Source organism: Medicago sativa, chromosome 2 (genome assembly GCF_051527215.1).
Source record: "Medicago sativa cultivar Bolivia chromosome 2, Bolivia_mono, whole genome shotgun sequence".
Lineage (NCBI taxonomy): Eukaryota > Viridiplantae > Streptophyta > Magnoliopsida > Fabales > Fabaceae > Medicago > Medicago sativa.
In genome coordinates this window covers 38,678,226-38,702,082 of record NC_140750.1, presented here as the reverse complement: position 1 = coordinate 38,702,082, position 23,857 = coordinate 38,678,226, and the positions used below count along the sequence as shown (strand labels likewise).

General features: G+C 35.4%; 1 pseudogene; it reads left to right on the top strand.

Moving 5' to 3' along the window:
• Positions 1-22,853: 22,853 nt before the first annotated feature.
• Positions 22,854-23,549, top strand: LOC146946761 (uncharacterized; annotated as a pseudogene).
• The last annotated feature ends 308 nt before the right edge of the window (positions 23,550-23,857 follow it).

Here is a 23,857-nt window from a genome sequence, read left to right as displayed (position 1 = left end):
GATTATTTTTAGAGCTTAGTGAGAGCCGTTATTATTTTACTAAGCATTAGATAGTTGTAGTGAATTATTTTATAACCTGTAAACATCTTTTGGATTAAGTTTTGGGGTTTGGAATAATCAAAATTGGGATTTTGGGGTGAAAAGGGTTGGAACCCGTAACAATTTTTGACAGAAACTGTGTCAGCACGCTTAAGCGTGCTGCAGCGTGCCCCAAGCGAGCAGCTTCTGTGACCAGGTCGCGCGTGCTCCAAGCGTGTGTAACAGCCCGATTTTTCGCTAGATTTATTTTATTATTTAATTATGTGTGTTATATGTGCTCGTATGTGATTATTTGCCTCTGTGTGTATTTTTGGTCGGGAATTGTAGAATTCGGTGTTAGAAGGGTATTTTAGTCATTTTGGACTTAAGGGTATTTTGGTCATTTTATGAGTAGGGGTAATTTAGTAATTTTGTTGAGGATTATTTTTAGTGCTTAGTGAGAGCTAGTATTATTTGACTAAGTGCTAGGGGGTTATGGTGAATTATTTTATTACCAGTAAGTGACCGTTAGTGTTATATTTTACCGTTAAGTGAGTAGTAACATTTTTGAGGTTAAAATAGAAATGGGTTAGGCCCATTAAGATCTTGTGAGTTGAGCCCAATGGAGTAGAGCTTATATAAACACTAGTTGGTAGTGAAATTGGGGCTTTACCAACATTTCATTTCATTTTCACATTGAGATAGAGGTAGAGAGAAGATAAGGGTTCAAGAAGAAGAACAAGAGAAAGGGGTTGGAGGCTAAAGCTAGAGAGAGCTAGATGGAGGTAGAGATTCAAGCTTTTGGGAGCTAAAGTGAAGCCTTAGTTGGTGTTTGTGAAGAATTAAGGTAAGGGGGTTAGTCTTTAATCATAATCACTTAGTTGTAGCTTCTACCCTAATTCTTTACTTAAGTGCTTATTTGAATAATTGATTATGGTGGAATTAATTGGTAAATTCGTGCTTATGTTGTGATGCAATGTTTGGGTATGTAAATTGAATGTTAATTGAGTTGTTGATGATGAAATTGCAAGTTTAAATCATGTACATATCTATGCTTTGTGTTTTGCCCAAAAATTGATGACATGAGATGTTGTTGTTGATGAATTGTGATGAACCCATGATTGATTGTTGTTGTTGTTGTTGAGAGATGTTGTTGTTGATGAATTATTGATGAATTTATGATTGGTTGTTGTTTTTGAATGATGGTGAGATCATGATTATATGATGTAGTTGTTGTTGTGCTATGATGTTCTCATCAATTTATACTTTGGGTGTTGGTGAAAGTATTGTTGTGATTGAATTGTAGTGATTTTACAACTTTTGTGAAAATGAGTTGAAAATGAAGAAGTTTGATTTTGATGATGTTGAATGAGTTAAGGAGATTGTTAGAATGAATTAGGATGATAAGATTTTCTGTGTTAATCACTTGGTTTTGGAGAGAAATCATTTTGGGAAGAAAACGGGTTTTTGAGTAAAAGTCATTTTAAGAGCTTTTGCAAAATAAGTCATTTTGGGATGAGTTTGATTAAGTTGTTTTAATGTTGAAATGTCAAGTTTTCAAGTGTGGTTTGTATGCTCTAAGTGTTAGGAATGCATTGGCGAAAACGGAACTGAAATCGGATTCGAAAACAAGATTTTATGCACGAAAACGTAAAAATACATTTTGCTGTACTGGTGAGGTGACACGATCGTGTGTCTAGATGACACGACCGTGTCAAAGTCTCCTATAAGGGGGTGACACGACCGTGTGTCCTGAAGACGCGACCGTGTCAGTTCTGCAGAATCCCAAAACCTTGTTCTTTCGTGTTTTTGTGTACTTTTAAGCATGCCAATGGATTCCAAACACCTAACCTTATTCAATCAATTTATAATTAAGCTTCTAAGAGTATCATAGCTTGGGTCTAACTTGGTTTTGTTTTGGAAATGAATTGGTTTTGCAAAATGATACCAAGAGACGAAATTTGTGATTTTTATGATTTCGTCTTGATTGGCCGGTGAAACACCAAGGTATCCTGTACTGCACTCATATGTGGCCTAGAGGTATGCTTAGTTGAGGCATTGGAACTTGCTTACTTGGTTTTGGCTTAAAAGCTCAATTATTTCTAATGTTGTGATTTTGAGAGACGAACTTTGTTGAAAATGTTTTAAGAGCGATTTCTTTATGAATCCTTTATGGATAGTTGATATAACTTATGTGGAGATGATTGATGATGTATATATGTGACAACTATATGTTGATTGAATGGTGAATGTTGTTGATGATTGTTTATATGTTAAGTGGTGGTGAATTGTTGTCGATTGCATATATACTAAATGTTGGTGATAATCATTTGATGAATGAATGGTGGTGAACATGTTTATGTTATGTTGTTTGTTGAACATGCTAAATGTTGGTTGTTGGTGGTGAATTCATACATGCTAATTTTGATGGTGATTTTGTTGGTGAATGCATGTATGCAAAATGATGGTGATGGTGTGGTGAATTGTTTGTGTCAACATATGCATTGTGTCGAGTCATATGTTCATGCATTCATGACTGATGGTGGCGGATTTTATATCCAATTGAGGTGAATTGTAAGAGGAGGTGTACTCTTACATACGATGTTTTTGTTGCATCGAAGGTGACGACCTTGAGGTGATTTGGTACCGCATGCATCTAGAAGAGTCTAGAACATCGCATGCATTTGATTTGTTGTTGAGTCGTGTGATAATTGAATATGTGACTTGGTGAATTGTGCATTGGTGGAATTTGGTGAATGTGTGATTGTGTGGATTGGTGTATATGTACATTGGTGGATTTTGTTGATGGTTGTAAATGAATGAACTATGCTCTAATTGCATGTTTTACTACTTGTGCTTATACACTTGGTGAACCTATTTGATAATAATGATGAGATGAGAATTGTATATGTATATATGTATATATGATGTGGTGATTCTTTGATAATGATGATTGCTTGCTTATAACTTTGAAATGATGGATTGTACTTATTGAATTAAGCATGCTAGATGAGCAATGAGGTGAGTAATGTTTTCATTGATTGATCTTGATAAATGATGAGCGTTTGTTGATGACTTGGTTAAATATGTTTTTTATGCTATGATAATAATGTGATAGCTTGAAGTGCAAGTAATGGGGATAATAATCATGTGATGCTAGTATTCTAGGAGGGATGGTTATGTATATGTGATATGTATGAATCCTTGAATGCTATGTTTATTATTTGTTGATTATGATTAATGTAATGCTTACCCCCAGTGGTTTCGACCGCCTACCTGTCTGTATGGATGGGTAGACGTTGTGCAGAATTAGTCGCTCGGTGAGTTGCTTGTGGATGTTTGGATAGCGGGAGCTATCTCCGCTATCATTTTGGCATAGTAGTCCAGGGCTCTGATTAAGTTGAGTCGGTGTCCTAGTCTTGTTAGATTATTTTATTTTTGGAGATGTATGAATTATATTCCGCTGTGACTGTTGAGATATTATTATATATGCATGCTGGTTGTTGTTTAGATGAGACGTAGCGTCTATTTCTTGAATATTTGTTATATTCGCGTGTTTTATTGCTTTAATAGAAATAGGGCGTTACATTGAAGCTGACGAGTAATATCTTGGAAGAGATTAAGAATGGACAGAAGGAAGACTTGGAACTTGTAGATCGTGTGGTGTTGGTTAATCAAGGCAAGGGTGGAGATTTCAGATTGGATGAGAACGGTGTTTTGATGTTTCGTGATCGTGTTTGTGTACCAGATGTTCTTGAGCTTAAGAGACGGATTTTGGAAGAAGGTCACAGAAGTAGTTTTAGTATTCATCCAGGTGCGACTAAGATGTATCAGGATTTGAAGAGGTTGTTTTGGTGGCCTGGAATGAAGAAGAAGATCGCAGAGTTTGTGTATGCTTGTTTGATTTGTCAGAAGTCTAAGATTGAACATCAGAGACCGTCAGGTTTGATGCAACCGTTATTTGTGCCAGAGTGGAAGTGGGATAGTATCTCTATGGATTTTGTTGGAGCGTTGCCGAAGACTGTGAAGGGTTTTGATTTGATTTGGGTGATTGTTGATCGGTTGACGAAGTCGGCACATTTTGTTCCTATTAAGACCGGTATGCCTGTGGCGAAGTTGGCTGAGATTTACATTGAGCAAATTGTTAGATTGCATGGTATTCCTTCTAGTATTGTGTCGGATCGGGATCCGAGGTTTACTTCTAAGTTTTGGGAGAGTTTGCAAGTTGCTTTGGGAACTAAGTTGAGGTTGAGTTCTGCTTACCATCCCCAGACTGATGGTCAGACGGAGAGGACTATTCAGAGTTTGGAAGATTTGTTGAGAGCTTGTGTGTTGGAACAAGGTGTCAGTTGGGTCGAATGTTTACCGTTGATTGAGTTTACTTACAACAACAGTTTCCATTCTAGTATCGGAATGGCACCGTTCGAAGCGTTGTATGGTCGGAGGTGTAGGACGTCGTTGTGTTGGTATGAGTCAGGTGAAAATGCTTTATTAGGACCGGATGTTGTGCAAGAAACTACGAAAAAGGTTAAGATGATTCAAGAGAAGATGAGAGCGTCGTAGAGTAGGCAAAAGAGTTATCATGATAAGAGGAGGAAGGACATTGAGTTTCAGGTTGGTGATCATGTGTTTTTGAGAGTGAATCCTGTAACCGGTGTTGGTCGTGCTTTGAAGTATTGGAAGTTGACTCCTCGTTTTGTTGGACCGTTTGAGATTGTTGAGAAGGTTGGGGTTGTAGCGTATCGGATTGCGTTACCGCCATGTTTGTCGAATCTTCATGATGTGTTTCATGTGTCTCAGTTGCGGAAGTATGTGTATGATGCGTCCCAAGTGATTCGAGTGGATGATTTGGAAGTAAGAGATAATTTGACCGTTGAGACTTGGCCAGTTAGGATTGAAGATCGAGAGGTGAAGCTTTTGCGTGGCAAGGAGATCATTTTGGTTAAAGTGATTTGGGTTGGACCGACTGGTGAAAGTGCCACTAGGGAATCGAAGAGTAGGACGAGGGTTGTGTATCCAGAGTTGTTTCCTTCAGGTAATTTTCGAGGGCGAAAATTCTTTTTAGTTGGGGAGAGTTGTAACAGCCCGATTTTTCGCTAGATTTATTTTATTATTTAATTATGTGTGTTATATGTGCTCTTATATGATTATTTGCCTCTGTGTGTATTTTTGGTTGGGAATTGTAGAATTCGGTGTTAGAAGAGTATTTTAGTCATTTTGGACTAGGGGTATTTTGGTCATTTTATGAGTAGGGTTAATTTAGTAAATTTGTCGAGGATTATTTTTAGTGCTTAGTGAGAGTTGTTATTTTACTAAGTGTAGGGAGTTGTAGTAATTTATTTTATTACCGGTAAGTGAGTAGTAACATTTTGGGTTAGAATAGAAATGGGTTAGACTCATTAAGGCATTGTGAGTTAAACCCAATTAGGTGAACCTATATAAACTCTTGTTAGTAGAGAAATAGGGTTTTTCACAAACATTTGCAATTGAGAAGAGATAGAGATAGAGAGAAGATAAGGTTTGAAGAGGAGATCTAGAGAGAGCTAGAGGAGGCTAGAGAATTCAAGCTTTGGGAGCTAAAGTGAAGCCTTAGTTGGTGTTGAGAAGAATTAAGGTAAGGGGGTTAGTCTTTAATCATAATCTAGTAGTTTAATTTCTACCCTAATCCTTTGTATAATTGTGGTTAAGTGGTTAATTGGATTTTAGGTGTAGAAATTCGTGCTTAATTTTGATGATATGATTAAATGCATGAATTGAATGATAATTGTGTTGTTGTTGTTGAAATTATATGTCAAAATGGGTATATATGAACATAATGTGTTTTTATGTGAAATTGATGATGAATGAAGTTGTGGTTGTTGAATTGTTGATGAAATCATGTTCAAATGTTGTTGTTAAAATGCTTTATTAGGACCGGATGTTATGCATGTTCAATCTCTAGTCAAGTCATCGACACAAGCTCATCATTCATCAACATCAATCAATGAAAGGATTACTCACCTCACTCCTCATTTAGCATACTTAACTCAACAAGTACAATTCATCATTTCAAAGAAATCACCACATCATGTATATATACATATACAATTCTCACCTCATTATTATTACCAAAATATTTATCATCAAATAGATTCACCAAGTGTATAAGCACAAACAAGTAAGACATGCAATTAGAGCATAATTCGATTATTCACAACCATCAACAAAGTCCACCAATGTACATATACACCTATCCACATATAAAGCACAACATGCAACAAATTTCACCAATGCACAATTCACCAAGTCACATATTCAATTATGACACAATTCGTCAACCAATCAATTCCAAATGTCACAAGTATGTATTCATCAAACACACTTATCATCAACAATCATCATTCACATGCAACAATTAAGACTCATGCCAAAATGATATGCGCCTATACTCGACACATATATGCATGTGGTACCAAATCTCCTCAAGGTCGTCACCCATGATGCAACAAAAACATCATATGTAAGAGTCCATCTCCTCTTACAATTCACCTATGTAAAATCCATCTCCTTTACATTTCAACAAATTACTCAACATGATTATGGTGCATGGACATACAAGTAAATACCCAATAATGCAAAAACTCCAACAATTATATCACCAACAACAATGTAAAAGTCCATCTCCTTTTACATTAATCAATTCAACAACAGTTGCATTATCTAGTATTCAAGTCCACACAATCAATCAAATCATAATTCAACTAAGAGTCATCATCACATTATCATCAACATACATCTACATCAATTCACAATATACCTCCATATTCCATATACTCTTTAATTAAGTAAAATGGCACAACACATCATTTTATGATAAATATCATATTCAACCTTCAACAAATCATCCACATATCCTCAATTAATCATATAAAACCATTCATGAAAGATTTATAAGGAAATCGGTTTAAAAGAACCATTTTCAACAAGCTCGTCTCTCAAAATCACGACATTAGAAATAATTAAGCAATTGAGCCAAAACCAAGTAAACAAGTTCCAATGCCTCAACTAAGCCTACCTCTAGGCCACATATGAGTGCAACCTTGGCGTTTCACCGGCTAAAACGACGAAATCATGAAAATCACAAAGTTCGTCTCACTTTATCATTTTTACAAAAGAAATCCCATTTTCAAAGCAAAACATGTTAAGACTTGATGAAACCAATCACAACCATTTTAGAAATCATATAAACATTATACAACATTAATCCTACTTTAATTTCCGGAGAAAACGAGTTTTCGGAAAATTGGCGTTCTTGGACCATTTTTCAAAAGTTAAGAGAATTTCACAAATCCAAGTCCAATTTAACTCAAATGAAGTTCCAGTAGGTTTAATTGTATAAACAGAGGTTAAACAAGTCAAAAGAAACATTTTAGAAAGCCCGGATTGGTCTCCAAGTGCACGAAACGAAAAATCAAAGGTGGCTGAACATGTGCATGTTCGCTTAAGCGAAGCCCATGTTCGCTTAAGCGAACTCAAGTCAGAACCAACATGCTAGTTCGCTTACACGTTCGCTTAAGCGAACCTTCATGGTTCTGCAGCAAAAATGTTACGGGTTCTACCCCTTTTCACCCCAAAATCCCAATTTTGATCATCCCAAACCCCAAAACTCAATCCCAAAGATGTTTATAGGTCATATATGTTCCAAAACACTTAAACATGCATAAGTTTTGAAATTGAAACATCAACACATCAAAAATTCATCAATTCACCAACACTTCTCAACTTTCAACAACAACAACAACAAATTTCATCATCAATTCACCAATTTAATGATACCCAATGCATCAATTCAACAACAACACATCTAACAACAACAACAATAACATTGGAACATGAATTCATCATCAATCTAGCAACAACAACATTATTCATCCTCAATTTCATACAAAAACTCATCATGTTCATAACTACCCATTTTTACATACAAATTCAACAACAACAACGACACAATTATCATTCAATTCATGTACATAATCATATCATCACAATTAAGCACGAATTTCTACAACTAAATTCAAATTAACCACTAAATGAAAGAATTAGGGTAGAATCTACAACTATTAATTATGATTAACGCCTAACCCCCTTACCTCAATTCTTCAAAATCAACACCAGGGCTTCACTTTAGCTCCAATCCTAGCTCCAATCCTTGAAGCTTGACCTCTCTATAGCTCTCTCTCTCTAGTTCTTCCTCTTCAAACCCTTACCTTCTCTCTATCTCTATCTCTCCTCAATTGCAAATGTTGGTGAAAAAACCCTATTTTTCTACTAACAAGAGTTTATATAGCTTCACCTAATTGAGCTTAACTCACAAAGCCTTAATGGGCTAACCCATTTATATTCTAACCCAAAATGTTACTACTCACTTAACGGTAAAATGTAATACTAACGGTCACCTACCGGTAATAAAATAAATTACTACAACTCCCTAGCACTTAGTAAAATAACAACTCTCACTAAGCACTAAAAATAATCCTCAACAAAATTACTAAATTACCCCTACTCATAAAATGACCAAAATACCCCCTAAGTCCAAAATGACTAAAATACCCTTCTAACACCGAATTCTACAATTCCCGACCAAAAGTACACACAGAGGCAAATAATCACATAAGAGCACATATAACACACGTAAATAAATAATAAAATAAATCTAGCGAAAAATCGGGCTGTTACAAATGGCACCGTTTGAGGCTTTGTATGGTCGGATGTGTAGAACGTCGTTGTGTTGGTACGAGTCAGGTGAAAGTGCTTTGTTAGGACCGAAGGTTGTGCAAGAGACTACGGAAAAGGTTAAGATGATTCAAGAGAAGATGAGAGCGTCGCAGAGTAGGCAAAAGAGTTATCATGATAAGAGGAGGAAGGACATTGAGTTTCAGGTTGGTGATCATGTGTTTTTGAGAGTGAATCCTGTAACCGGGGTTGGTCGTGCTTTGAAGTATTGGAAGTTGACTCCTCGTTTTGTTGGACCGTTTGAGATTGTTGAGAAGGTTGGGGTTGTAGCGTATCGGATTCGTTACCGCCATCTTTGTCGAATCTTCATGATGTGTTTCATGTGTCTCAGTTGCGGAAGTATGTGTATGATGCGTCCCAAGTGATTCGAGTGGATGATTTGGAAGTAAGAGATAATTTGACCGTTGAGACTTGGCCAGTTAGGATTGAAGATCGAGAGGTGAAGCTTTTGCGTGGCAAGGAGATCATTTTGGTTAAAGTGATTTGGGTTGGACCGACTGGTGAAAGTGCCACTAGGGAATCGGAGAGTAGGACGAGGGTTGTGTATCCAGAGTTGTTTCCTTCAGGTAATTTTCGAGGGCGAAAATTCTTTTTAGTTGGGGAGAGTTGTAACAGCCCGATTTTTCGCTAGATTTATTTTATTATTTAATTATGTGTGTTATATGTGCTCTTATATGATTATTTGCCTCTGTGTGTATTTTTGGTTGGGAATTGTAGAATTCGGTGTTAGAAGAGTATTTTAGTCATTTTGGACTAGGGGTATTTTGGTCATTTTATGAGTAGGGTTAATTTAGTAAATTTGTCAAGGATTATTTTTAGTGCTTAGTGAGAGTTGTTATTTTACCAAGTGTAGGGAGTTGTAGTAATTTATTTTATTACCGGTAGGTGACCGTTAGTATTACATTTTACCGTTAAGTGAGTAGTAACATTTTGGGTTAGAATAGAAATGGGTTAGACTCATTAAGGCATTGTGAGTTAAACCCAATTAGGTGAACCTATATAAACTCTTGTTAGTAGAGAAATAGGGTTTTTCACAAACATTTGCAATTGAGAAGAGATAGAGATAGAGAGAAGATAAGGTTTGAAGAGGAGATCTAGAGAGAGCTAGAGGAGGCTAGAGAATTCAAGCTTTGGGAGCTAAAGTGAAGCCTTAGTTGGTGTTGAGAAGAATTAAGGTAAGGGGGTTAGTCTTTAATCATAATCTAGTAGTTTAATTTCTACCCTAATCCTTTGTATAATTGTGGTTAAGTGGTTAATTGGATTTTAGGTGTAGAAATTCGTGCTTAATTTTGATGATATGATTAAATGCATGAATTGAATGATAATTGTGTTGTTGTTGTTGAAATTATATGTCAAAATGGGTATATATGAACATAATGTGTTTTTATGTGAAATTGATGATGAATGAAGTTGTGGTTGTTGAATTGTTGATGAAATCATGTTCAAATGTTGTTGTTAAAATGCTTTATTAGGACCGGATGTTATGCATGTTCAATCTCTAGTCAAGTCATCGACACAAGCTCATCATTCATCAACATCAATCAATGAAAGGATTACTCACCTCACTCCTCATTTAGCATACTTAACTCAACAAGTACAATTCATCATTTCAAAGAAATCACCACATCATGTATATATACATATACAATTCTCACCTCATTATTATTACCAAAATATTTATCATCAAATAGATTCACCAAGTGTATAAGCACAAACAAGTAAGACATGCAATTAGAGCATAATTCGATTATTCACAACCATCAACAAAGTCCACCAATGTACATATACACCTATCCACATATAAAGCACAACATGCAACAAATTTCACCAATGCACAATTCACCAAGTCACATATTCAATTATGACACAATTCGTCAACCAATCAATTCCAAATGTCACAAGTATGTATTCATCAAACACACTTATCATCAACAATCATCATTCACATGCAACAATTAAGACTCATGCCAAAATGATATGCGCCTATACTCGACACATATATGCATGTGGTACCAAATCTCCTCAAGGTCGTCACCCATGATGCAACAAAAACATCATATGTAAGAGTCCATCTCCTCTTACAATTCACCTATGTAAAATCCATCTCCTTTACATTTCAACAAATTACTCAACATGATTATGGTGCATGGACATACAAGTAAATACCCAATAATGCAAAAACTCCAACAATTATATCACCAACAACAATGTAAAAGTCCATCTCCTTTTACATTAATCAATTCAACAACAGTTGCATTATCTAGTATTCAAGTCCACACAATCAATCAAATCATAATTCAACTAAGAGTCATCATCACATTATCATCAACATACATCTACATCAATTCACAATATACCTCCATATTCCATATACTCTTTAATTAAGTAAAATGGCACAACACATCATTTTATGATAAATATCATATTCAACCTTCAACAAATCATCCACATATCCTCAATTAATCATATAAAACCATTCATGAAAGATTTATAAGGAAATCGGTTTAAAAGAACCATTTTCAACAAGCTCGTCTCTCAAAATCACGACATTAGAAATAATTAAGCAATTAAGCCAAAACCAAGTAAACAAGTTCCAATGCCTCAACTAAGCCTACCTCTAGGCCACATATGAGTGCAACCTTGGCGTTTCACCGGCTAAAACGACGAAATCATGAAAATCACAAAGTTCGTCTCACTTTATCATTTTTACAAAAGAAATCCCATTTTCAAAGCAAAACATGTTAAGACTTGATGAAACCAATCACAACCATTTTAGAAATCATATAAACATTATACAACATTAATCCTACTTTAATTTCCGGAGAAAACGAGTTTTCGGAAAATTGGCGTTCTTGGACCATTTTTCAAAAGTTAAGAGAATTTCACAAATCCAAGTCCAATTTAACTCAAATGAAGTTCCAGTAGGTTTAATTGTATAAACAGAGGTTAAACAAGTCAAAAGAAACATTTTAGAAAGCCCGGATTGGTCTCCAAGTGCACGAAACGAAAAATCAAAGGTGGCTGAACATGTGCATGTTCGCTTAAGCGAAGCCCATGTTCGCTTAAGCGAACTCAAGTCAGAACCAACATGCTAGTTCGCTTACACGTTCGCTTAAGCGAACCTTCATGGTTCTGCAGCAAAAATGTTACGGGTTCTACCCCTTTTCACCCCAAAATCCCAATTTTGATCATCCCAAACCCCAAAACTCAATCCCAAAGATGTTTATAGGTCATATATGTTCCAAAACACTTAAACATGCATAAGTTTTGAAATTGAAACATCAACACATCAAAAATTCATCAATTCACCAACACTTCTCAACTTTCAACAACAACAACAACAAATTTCATCATCAATTCACCAATTTAATGATACCCAATGCATCAATTCAACAACAACACATCTAACAACAACAACAATAACATTGGAACATGAATTCATCATCAATCTAGCAACAACAACATTATTCATCCTCAATTTCATACAAAAACTCATCATGTTCATAACTACCCATTTTTACATACAAATTCAACAACAACAACGACACAATTATCATTCAATTCATGTACATAATCATATCATCACAATTAAGCACGAATTTCTACAACTAAATTCAAATTAACCACTAAATGAAAGAATTAGGGTAGAATCTACAACTATTAATTATGATTAACGCCTAACCCCCTTACCTCAATTCTTCAAAATCAACACCAGGGCTTCACTTTAGCTCCAATCCTAGCTCCAATCCTTGAAGCTTGACCTCTCTATAGCTCTCTCTCTCTAGTTCTTCCTCTTCAAACCCTTACCTTCTCTCTATCTCTATCTCTCCTCAATTGCAAATGTTGGTGAAAAAACCCTATTTTTCTACTAACAAGAGTTTATATAGCTTCACCTAATTGAGCTTAACTCACAAAGCCTTAATGGGCTAACCCATTTATATTCTAACCCAAAATGTTACTACTCACTTAACGGTAAAATGTAATACTAACGGTCACCTACCGGTAATAAAATAAATTACTACAACTCCCTAGCACTTAGTAAAATAACAACTCTCACTAAGCACTAAAAATAATCCTCAACAAAATTACTAAATTACCCCTACTCATAAAATGACCAAAATACCCCCTAAGTCCAAAATGACTAAAATACCCTTCTAACACCGAATTCTACAATTCCCGACCAAAAGTACACACAGAGGCAAATAATCACATAAGAGCACATATAACACACGTAAATAAATAATAAAATAAATCTAGCGAAAAATCGGGCTGTTACAAATGGCACCGTTTGAGGCTTTGTATGGTCGGATGTGTAGAACGTCGTTGTGTTGGTACGAGTCAGGTGAAAGTGCTTTGTTAGGACCGAAGGTTGTGCAAGAGACTACGGAAAAGGTTAAGATGATTCAAGAGAAGATGAGAGCGTCGCAGAGTAGGCAAAAGAGTTATCATGATAAGAGGAGGAAGGACATTGAGTTTCAGGTTGGTGATCATGTGTTTTTGAGAGTGAATCCTGTAACCGGGGTTGGTCGTGCTTTGAAGTATTGGAAGTTGACTCCTCGTTTTGTTGGACCGTTTGAGATTGTTGAGAAGGTTGGGGTTGTAGCGTATCGGATTCGTTACCGCCATCTTTGTCGAATCTTCATGATGTGTTTCATGTGTCTCAGTTGCGGAAGTATGTGTATGATGCGTCCCAAGTGATTCGAGTGGATGATTTGGAAGTAAGAGATAATTTGACCGTTGAGACTTGGCCAGTTAGGATTGAAGATCGAGAGGTGAAGCTTTTGCGTGGCAAGGAGATCATTTTGGTTAAAGTGATTTGGGTTGGACCGACTGGTGAAAGTGCCACTAGGGAATCGGAGAGTAGGACGAGGGTTGTGTATCCAGAGTTGTTTCCTTCAGGTAATTTTCGAGGACGAAAATTCTTTTTAGTTGGGGAGAGTTGTAACAGCCCGATTTTTCGCTAGATTTATTTTATTATTTAATTATGTGTGTTATATGTGCTCTTATATGATTATTTGCCTCTGTGTGTATTTTTGGTTGGGAATTGTAGAATTCGGTGTTAGAAGAGTATTTTAGTCATTTTGGACTAGGGGTATTTTGGTCATTTTATGAGTAGGGTTAATTTAGTAAATTTGTCAAGGATTATTTTTAGTGCTTAGTGAGAGTTGTTATTTTACCAAGTGTAGGGAGTTGTAGTAATTTATTTTATTACCGGTAGGTGACCGTTAGTATTACATTTTACCGTTAAGTGAGTAGTAACATTTTGGGTTAGAATAGAAATGGGTTAGACTCATTAAGGCATTGTGAGTTAAACCCAATTAGGTGAACCTATATAAACTCTTGTTAGTAGAGAAATAGGGTTTTTCACAAACATTTGCAATTGAGAAGAGATAGAGATAGAGAGAAGATAAGGTTTGAAGAGGAGATCTAGAGAGAGCTAGAGGAGGCTAGAGAATTCAAGCTTTGGGAGCTAAAGTGAAGCCTTAGTTGGTGTTGAGAAGAATTAAGGTAAGGGGGTTAGTCTTTAATCATAATCTAGTAGTTTAATTTCTACCCTAATCCTTTGTATAATTGTGGTTAAGTGGTTAATTGGATTTTAGGTGTAGAAATTCGTGCTTAATTTTGATGATATGATTAAATGCATGAATTGAATGATAATTGTGTTGTTGTTGTTGAAATTATATGTCAAAATGGGTATATATGAACATAATGTGTTTTTATGTGAAATTGATGATGAATGAAGTTGTGGTTGTTGAATTGTTGATGAAATCATGTTCAAATGTTGTTGTTGTCATCTTGACATATGTTGTTGTTGAATTGATGCAATGAGTATCATTGAAATGATGAATTGGTGATGAGTTTGTTGTTGTTGTTGAAAGTTGTGAAAATTTGGGGAATTGGTTGATTTTTGATGAATTGATGTTGTAATCTCAAAACTTGTATATGTTTAAGTGTTTTGAAGTGTATTTGACCTATAAACATCTCTGAGATAAAGTTTTGGGGTTTGGAATGATCAAAATTGGGGTTTTGGGGTGAAAACGGGTAGAACCCGTAACATTTTTGCTGCAGAACCATGAAGGTTTGCTTAAGGGAACGCTAAGCGAACTCATAAGCGAACCAACATGTGGGTTCTGACTTGAGTTCGCTTAAGCAAACAGGGACTTCGCTTAAGCGAACCTGCACAGGTTCAGCAACCTTTGATTTTTCGTTCCGTGCACTTGGGGACCAATCCGAGCTTTCTAAAATGTTTCTTTTGACTTGTTTAACCTCTGTTTATACATTTAATCCTACTGGAACTTCATTTGAATTGAATTGGACTTGGTTTGTGAATTGAACTTAAACTTTTGAAAAATGGTCCAAGAACGCCAATTTTCCGAAAACTAGTTTTCTCCGAAAATTCAAGTAGGATTAAGGTTGTATAATGTTTATATGATTTCTAAAATTGGTTGTGATTGGTTTCATCAAGTCTTAACATGTTTTGCTTTGAAAATGGGATTCTTTTGTAAAAATGATAAAATGAGACGAACTTTGTGATTTTCATGATTTCGTCGTGTTTAGCCTGTGAAACGCCAAGGTATACTCTACTGCACTCAAATGTAGCCTAGAGGTATACTTAGTTGAGGCATTGGATCTTGTTTTCTTGGTTTTGGTTCAATACTTCAATTATTTTGAAAATGAGATACCAATAAACGAACTTGGTGGAAAATGCTTCTTTCAAACCAATTACCTTATAAATCTTTCATGAATGATTTTATATGATTAGTTGATGATATGTGGATGATTGTGGACGGTTGAATATGATGTTTATCATGATATGATGTGTTGTTCTATTTTACTTGGTTTATGAAAAGTATATGGAAATTTTATGATATTTGGTAAGGAGATGTTGATGTGTGTGATGATGACTCTTATGTAAATTGTGATTGTTGAATGTATGGACATGTATACTTGATAATGCAATGTTGTTGAGATAGTCAATGTAATTGGAGGCGTACTTTTACATTGTCGTTGTTGTGGTGAAGTTGTGCATTATCGGGTCGTTGTTGTATGTCCATGCATCATAATCATATCGAGTCATATGTGAAATGTAAAAGAGGAGGTGTACTTTTACATAGGTGATTTGTAAGAGAGGAGGTGTTCTCTTACATATGATGTTTTTGTTGCATCATGGGTGATGACCTTGAGGAGATTTGGTACCACATGCATATATGTGTCGAGTATAGGTGCATTGCGTATTGAAATGATGTTTTGATGTGACATATGAACGATGTTTGTTGGTGATGAACGTGTTGATAAGTGCTAGTTGTGATGCTTGGATTTGATTGTATGAATATAGTTATGGAAGTTAATTGTTCATGCAATCTATTTGAGAATTGAATTGAATTAATTATGTCAATTATTGTTTATTGATTATGATTAATGTAATGCTTACCCCCAGTGGTTTTGCCGACTACCTGTCTGTATGGATGGGTAGACGATGTGCAGGATTAGTCGCTTGGTGAGTGCTTGGTGGATGTTTGGATGGCGGGAGCTTTCTCCGCTATCGTGTCTTAGAGTCTAGGACAGGCTCTGATTAGGCTTTAGTGTCTTATGTCTGATGTTGATTTGGTTTTATTGTCCATGTGTTTAGGACTTGGAGGATCTATATGTTGATGTATTTTGACAATGGCATGTATTTGAGGAGTTATATGTTTTGTTCCGCTGCGACTGTTGAGATATTATATATATATATATATGCATGTTGCATGTTTGGAGTTGATAGACGTAGCGTCTATTTCTTGAATATTTGTTATATCCGCGTGTTTTATCGCTTTAATAGAAATAGGGCGTTACAGCATGCTCCAAGCGTGCGAGGTCCAGAAGCTACTGTAACTTGGACGCTTAAGCGAGCAGTCGTTGCTTAAGCGAGCAGCACCATGTTCAGCAACTTTTGATTTTCCGTTTCATACACTTAGGGACCAATCCGGGCTTTCTAAAATGTTTCTTTTGACTTGTTTAATTTCTGTTTACACACTTAAACCTACTGGAACATCGTTTGAATCGAATTGGACTTGACTTGTGAATCGAACTTAACTTTTGAAAAATGGTCCAAGAACGACGATTTTTTCGAAAACCGTTTTTCTCATGGAATTGAAGTAGGGTTAAGGTTGTACATTGATTATATGATTTCTAAAAATGGTTATGATTGGTTTCATCGAGTCTTAACTTGTTTTGCTTGAAAATGGTATTCTTTTGGACAAGTGATAAAGAGAGACGAACTTTGTGATTCTCATGATTTCGTCGTATTTAGCCGGTGAAACGTGAATGTATACTCTACTGCACTTATATGTGGCCTAGAGGTATACTTAGTTGAGGCATTGGAATTTGTTTACTTGGTTTTGGTTCAATTGCTTCAATTATTTTAAAATTGTGGAATGATAGACGAACTTTGTTGAAAATGGTTTTAAAAGCGATTACCTTATAAATCTTTCGTGGATAGTTTTATATGATTGAATGAGGATATTTGAATGGTTGTTAGGTGTTGAAAATGATGTTTACCATAAGGTGTTGTATTTTTCCACTTTACTTGGTTTATGACAAAGTGTATGGAATTGTTGGACTATGCTGTGTAGTTGCGGTGGATTAACGTATATGTGGCAATTGATGTTGATGATTGTTGATAAAACGGTGATGTAATTTATTCATGTCCTACTGTTTATATTGATTATGATTGATGTAAAGCTAACCTCCAGTGGTTTTGACCGCCTACCTGTCTGTATGGATGGGTAGACGATGTGCAAGAGTAGTTCGCTTTTGGTGAGTGCTTGGATAGCGGGAGCTAATCTCCGTTATCGTTTTGGAGTCGTAGGTTTAGGCTCTGATTAGGTTGTCGGTGTCTTTATGATTTTGTTGGATTTTTTTTTTTATTGAGGTTTACCCACTTGTCGGGATTTGGAGGATTTATATGATGATGTAACTTGATATCATGGCATGTATATTTTGGAGATGTATAGTTTATATCCGCTGCGACTGTTGAGAATTTTTATGTATGCATGTTGTTGGAGTTTTGTTAAGACGTAGCATCTATTTCTTGAATATATTCTTTATTCGCGTGTTTTATCGCTTTAATAGAAATAGGGTGTTACAATCTGCGGGGTTTTTCAAATAAATCAACTGAGTCCATGCACATTATTTGGATCTCAGTGGTGTGGACAATTTGGAAAGCTCGAAATAATATAATCTTCCAAAGGAAAGAGGTCAATTTGCTTGCGCTAAGCGAAAGGGTGAAGCTTCAGTCATTCCGGTGGTTGAAATCAAAATGCGCTACTTTTGATTTTGACTATCAGTTGTGGCAGCAGAGTCCTTTAGCTTGCTTAAATTCAGTACTCTAGCGTGTTGTTTCTTTTTTCTTTTTGTTTCTGCCTGTTTGGTATTGTACAGGATTGTTGACCTTTGATTTGCCTAGGCTTTTTGGCACTCCTTGTGCTAAGGCGTCTAGCTGCATTTTTATATATTTATATATCATTTTGGCTTTTAAAAAAAACATGCTAATTGAATATCACTTTTTTTATTAAAATTAAAAGAAATAAGAAAGAGCCCTGACCTTGTTTGATATTTGTTGTCGTGCTTTTCACGTGGTAGAGAATCTCAAATAAAAAAGATTCGATGATTTATGCCCTTATGACAGAGAGAATCTCAAATACAAACTTTCCAAAATATAACACATCTTGGTAGGTGCCACTTGTTGATGAAAATTACTGAAGAGGAAATGCACTAATAGAGACCGATTCCCTATTCTCTAGTTGATATATTCTAACAAAACTTATCGTAATAGCAAAAAGATCTATAATCTTCTTAGAAATTGGTTTTCTCACATCAGGAATTTCATAAAAACACATGGAAAATACTGAAATACCTTCAACGGTAGTTAACTACCATTTACACTCGTAAATGCAAACAGTGCAGTCTGAATTCTGTTTTCCAACCAATTTCGGCATGTTTTTACCTGTAATTTCAAACGACAATTCCAGATGAATTTCAACCAATATAACAACAACCACCAAGCATTACACAACAACATTACATAATTTATCAATGATTCATTAAAATTACACAAATACGATAATGCGTTAACGTTATAGAAATGTTTGAAATTCGACAAAAGTGAAGCATTATGCAACACTTTACATTAAATGACATCAAATCTCTCGTGAACATTCTACGTACCTGCAGTTCGAACGAACATATAGATATAACACATTATTTCCAAAAAACCTCCTAAACATAAATCCTTCGTCACTATCGTCCTCAATAAGCTTAGGATAATAAATCGTTTTCCAAATGTCTTCCTCTTTGTCCGCCCCAAGATCATAATGCGGTTGTTGTACAAATACATGAGATGTACTATGATCTTCACGACGAAACATAAAGTATTTGTTCAGTTGTGTATTCAAGTTATCCAAAGTGTCCGTCGAAGTTAAGAAAACCTTAATCGTATTCTTGAAAGCGGAACATGTCACATGACCTTCAATTTGTGCATTTTGAGACATGTTGAACTTGACATAAGTTTAAAAAAAAAAACATATCACAATAAAACAAAATGAACGATAAAGTACATTAATGCTGAAACTTAAACATATATTTATAATAAATGCAGAGCATTAATAACCGAGTAAAATGTCGATGTTTTGTACACAACATAGAAGTCAAATATATATAATTCATAAAAGGTTAGTTACATATTGGCCACAAAAAATGGTGTTACATTATATATCCAAAAAAATATGTCGGTGTATATCGACAAAAAAAAAGGAATGAACACTGACCAAAAAGTGTCATGTTTCATCTAATGCAATTAAATCATCTTCATGTTCCACAAGAATTTCAAATTCTTCATTTGCTTTTTCAGGAGTGTCACACAAAATTGGATTGTCTTGGTTTGAAACTTTTTTGGGTGATGACAGTCTCTCTCCTCTTTCAATTTTCATGGGTGTTCGGAAGCGATCGTGTTGATCTAAAAATTCAAATACCATGATGTCGTCTCTTCGCTCTTGTGTATCTTCCACTCCGTAGATGATGGAGGTAGTGGGCAATCATCTTTCCAAAATAAGAAGAACAAAATGATTTGGGATTAAACCAAGACACATGATGTGGATTTTTGGGTTAATCGGAGGCCTACCTCTACTTGGGAAAAAAGTCTCTGAAATTCCAATTTCAAGGCTAGTTATCTCCACCACAGGCCTATTGTAATAAGTTGCAATGATGTGACTCATATCCGGCAATGTCAACCATTGATTTGGAGGTGCAAAACCACTACCATTTTCGGGAGGATGCAATCCATTCAAGATACAGTTATAACATTCCTTTCCCCCATATATCCGCATGTAGTGTTCCTATGCTATTTCTTCCCTCGAATAAGTGCTCTCTGCACCATGATGCACGGTCGGACTAATGGCAAGTGTACCAATCGTTTACCAAGTAATAAAGTGATAAGTAAAGTATCGTATCCACAAGGGTTGCCCTTTCGTCCAAACAATTCGCGTTACTTATTTTTATTAAGTTGACAATATAAAAGTTAAGGGTTAAAAAGACTTGCAATTTTTATCTGTTTGCAACATAGCAAGTTTACCTGTTTTGGTTGCAGAAAAGTAAGCAGCGGTTAGGATTCTTCGAATCCACTCTGTATATTCATTGTTGAACAAAACACTGTTAAATTTTTGGTGTGTTTTCTTTAGGAGTACAAGGATTTGGTAATAATGTAATGTAATGCTAATGTAATGCTGAAAATATTTTCACCGTAATTTGTTTTGGTTACGGTTGATTTGTGTGAGTTGGGTGGATGTTACGCCTATATACGGCATCTTTATTTTTCTTCTTACATCGCCTCTTAGCGCCTTGTGAGACTAATTTCAAATGTGTTTTTTTGTCTAAAGATTTAGTTTTTTTTTCTTGGCAGTGTAAAGTTGATTTATATAGACATTTAATTATATCCCAATGTACAGATATTGGTATATGCTTTAAGAAATGTGGTTCCTTAACTTAATTTCAAGTAGTAGTCATTCTTTTTTTATTTATGCTTTTATTTATGGATTATTATTTAGGCCTAATTTTGCTAATATTGAATATGTACTAATTTTGGTCAACTGGTTCTAATTTTGAGAGTATTGTTGATGTGTATAATCTGGTGTTAAACTATGTTAGTTTTTGAGTATTACTTTTTACTTCTTTTTGATTATTCTTATTATTTATAATAGTTCTGTTCAGCATTGTAAGTGGGGCAAAATATAATGTAGTCGAGTCTAGTAAATGCATGTTAACGTAACGACAAATACCACTGATTCATATTGGATTCTGGAATTGAACTATTTTTCTATAACATTAGACAAAAGGTACAATCATAGGCTAAGAACATTGTTTAAATTAATGCAATAAACTCTGGAATAATATTTAAGCACAAAATGCCTGAAGGATTGAAATTTGTTTTTTCGTTGTTGTAGATATGGATAATGAAGATGTTGGTAGGACACGACGTGGTAAATAGCAAGTTCTAAACGCTCCGCCAAGGACATGTGGACGTGGTCGTGGGTGTGGGAGGAGGGAGGAACCGAATGGCTCTAGTTCCCAGTCTCAGATTGATATTGCAGCAAAGATTTGGAATGGAGGGGTAAGAATTTCTTTTATTTATTTTATTTGCTTTTGAATGTGGTAGTTTAGTAGTAGAATTTATCCCATAAGTTTAGTGAATTTCCCTACATACCACTTCAAAGCTTTTTTGTTTTGTTTTTCAGAATATATCTAATAGGAAAACCTTCAGAGAAAATTCTATACCATACACCCAAGTTCTGACCAAAGGTGTTTTTTCTGTCAAATTAAGCATTCGATAGATTTATATCAGATATCAAAATTTTAATCCAACAGAAAACAAACTTGAGTGTTTATAAGCTCAACTATTTTACATCATCACCCATTTGTTTACGTTTGGTAGAGTTGAAGAAGTAGATGCAACCAATTGAACTCACTAGCAAAAGCTTTATATATAATAATATTGCTATTTTAAGAAAATTAGTGAATATTTCGGCTCACCATCATGCTAGACGAGTTATGCAGAACAAAAATTGATGGAGAAAATGCATAAACAATGAACAAAACATAGTGACAATTAGATAATTACTTAGAGCCATTTTTGGGAAACATTAAAGAAGAGAAAGTATATGGAACAAATATTCACAATGCATCTAGGGTTAGCCGTTGGGTCAATTACTGCATTATAGGGTTTGAAATGAGCAATTTTGTGCTGCCCACTTTTTCTACTTTTTTCTGTTGATTTCAGACTTAATCACAACATTAGGATACACATACAGTAACTTTGTCAATTTTATTTCCCTTAAAGAATTAATATTTCTCCTCCCTTTTCATTTTTCAAACAAAAGAATAGAGAATCCGCTATCCTATGGAAAATCTACACTGATTTGCAAATAACTGGTGAAGCCTTCAAGACAAATTTTTCTTCTGGTAACAGAAAAGGAAGCTCTATTTCTAATATTTTTGAAAAGATTACTAAATTAAATATTAAAGCTTGAAAGAACACTAATTTGTTCATACTTGATAATGAAGCAAAATGCCTTAATTGGCTGGTCCCGCATACTCCCAATTAACTATATGCCTGTAGGAACCAAATTTTCCAATTAGTCTTTCACCTTGTACTCACACCCGCCAAATAGTTTTATTTTTTTCCCCACAAAACCAACCTACACGTGCCTAATAGTTTTAATTTCTTCCTTAGGGTGAGGTATATGGTGTAGGATTGTTGGTTATAATAGTTTTAAAAATTTATATTTGGTTTTTTTTTTCAGGAACGTGAAAACACACCTCCGGTGCTTAACAATGCCAAGTGAATAATAGACTTGAAATCAGCATTACCTCCAGATGTTGTTGCTATGGGGTGGTTCTGGAATGTCATCAGGGCATCTGATCTTTACCCGCTCTTGGAGACAAATTATGCTCAAGTGGACCACGAGCTCTTGATTGCTTTCTCATAGAGGTGGCACTCACAGACGAGTAGTTTTCACCTTCCTGTAGGTGAAATGAAAATCACCTTGGATGACGTTTCGTGCTTGCTGCATATACCTGTTGGAGGTAATCTTTGTTTCATGGTGGCGTTGGATCGTCTTGAGGTTGTTGACATCAATTTCTATACATATGATAGTCATCGAGAGATCCATCCAGTGAAAGACATCATTTGGTTTTCAGGGTGGATAATGTGCGGCAAGTCATGTTATCGTCAACACTTGTCGGAGCGTGTGCTGAGGCAATTTGGATATGTTCAGAACATTCCTAGACCTCCTGCTATTAGCGCACCATACACATTGAGTATTTATCAGATTGAATAGGCTTTTCAGGATTATAATATGCATCTGATATCTAAAGAATATCATGGGCAACTAGTGGAAAATGATTGGCAGTCAGAGAATGGATACTTGGTGTGGTTATATAAGGTCTCTCAACCTAAATTGATACTCGGTGTTCCTAATAATCCGTTGAGGCCTGCTAATTATGAGGTTCTGTTACATGAGGAACATGGTGTTGATCCACTGATTGCCATTTGCAGAATCAAAGACTTGGCAAGTAATTCCATTGAACAAAATCAGGAGCTTGCAGGTACTTGTTTCTACTTTGCTCTGGAGCAGATTATAGCTCATGCCACGTCTGCCACTCAGTATCAATCGTTGAAGTGTAAGCGGAGAATTGTCAGGCAGTATAGTTCACAAGGCACCAAGTGATGTCTGCATTTTGTTTTTTTGTTTCAGGAATTTAGACTTTGGATATGAACCTATGTTGTTGGGCATTGTACTTTGTTATGAACCTATTTGGTAATTGAATGAATTTATGAACCTATGTAGTTGAGGATTATAGTTTGTTATGGGCATATATGCAGGTATTGAAATTGTTCAATTCAGTTCATGTTTTTGTTACCAATTGAGAGCACAATTTGGTAAGATTATTCATGGTTTTGCTTAATTCAGATCATGATTTTGCTTATTCATAGTTTTGCTTAATTGTAGTTTTGAGACTACAATTCATGCTTAAT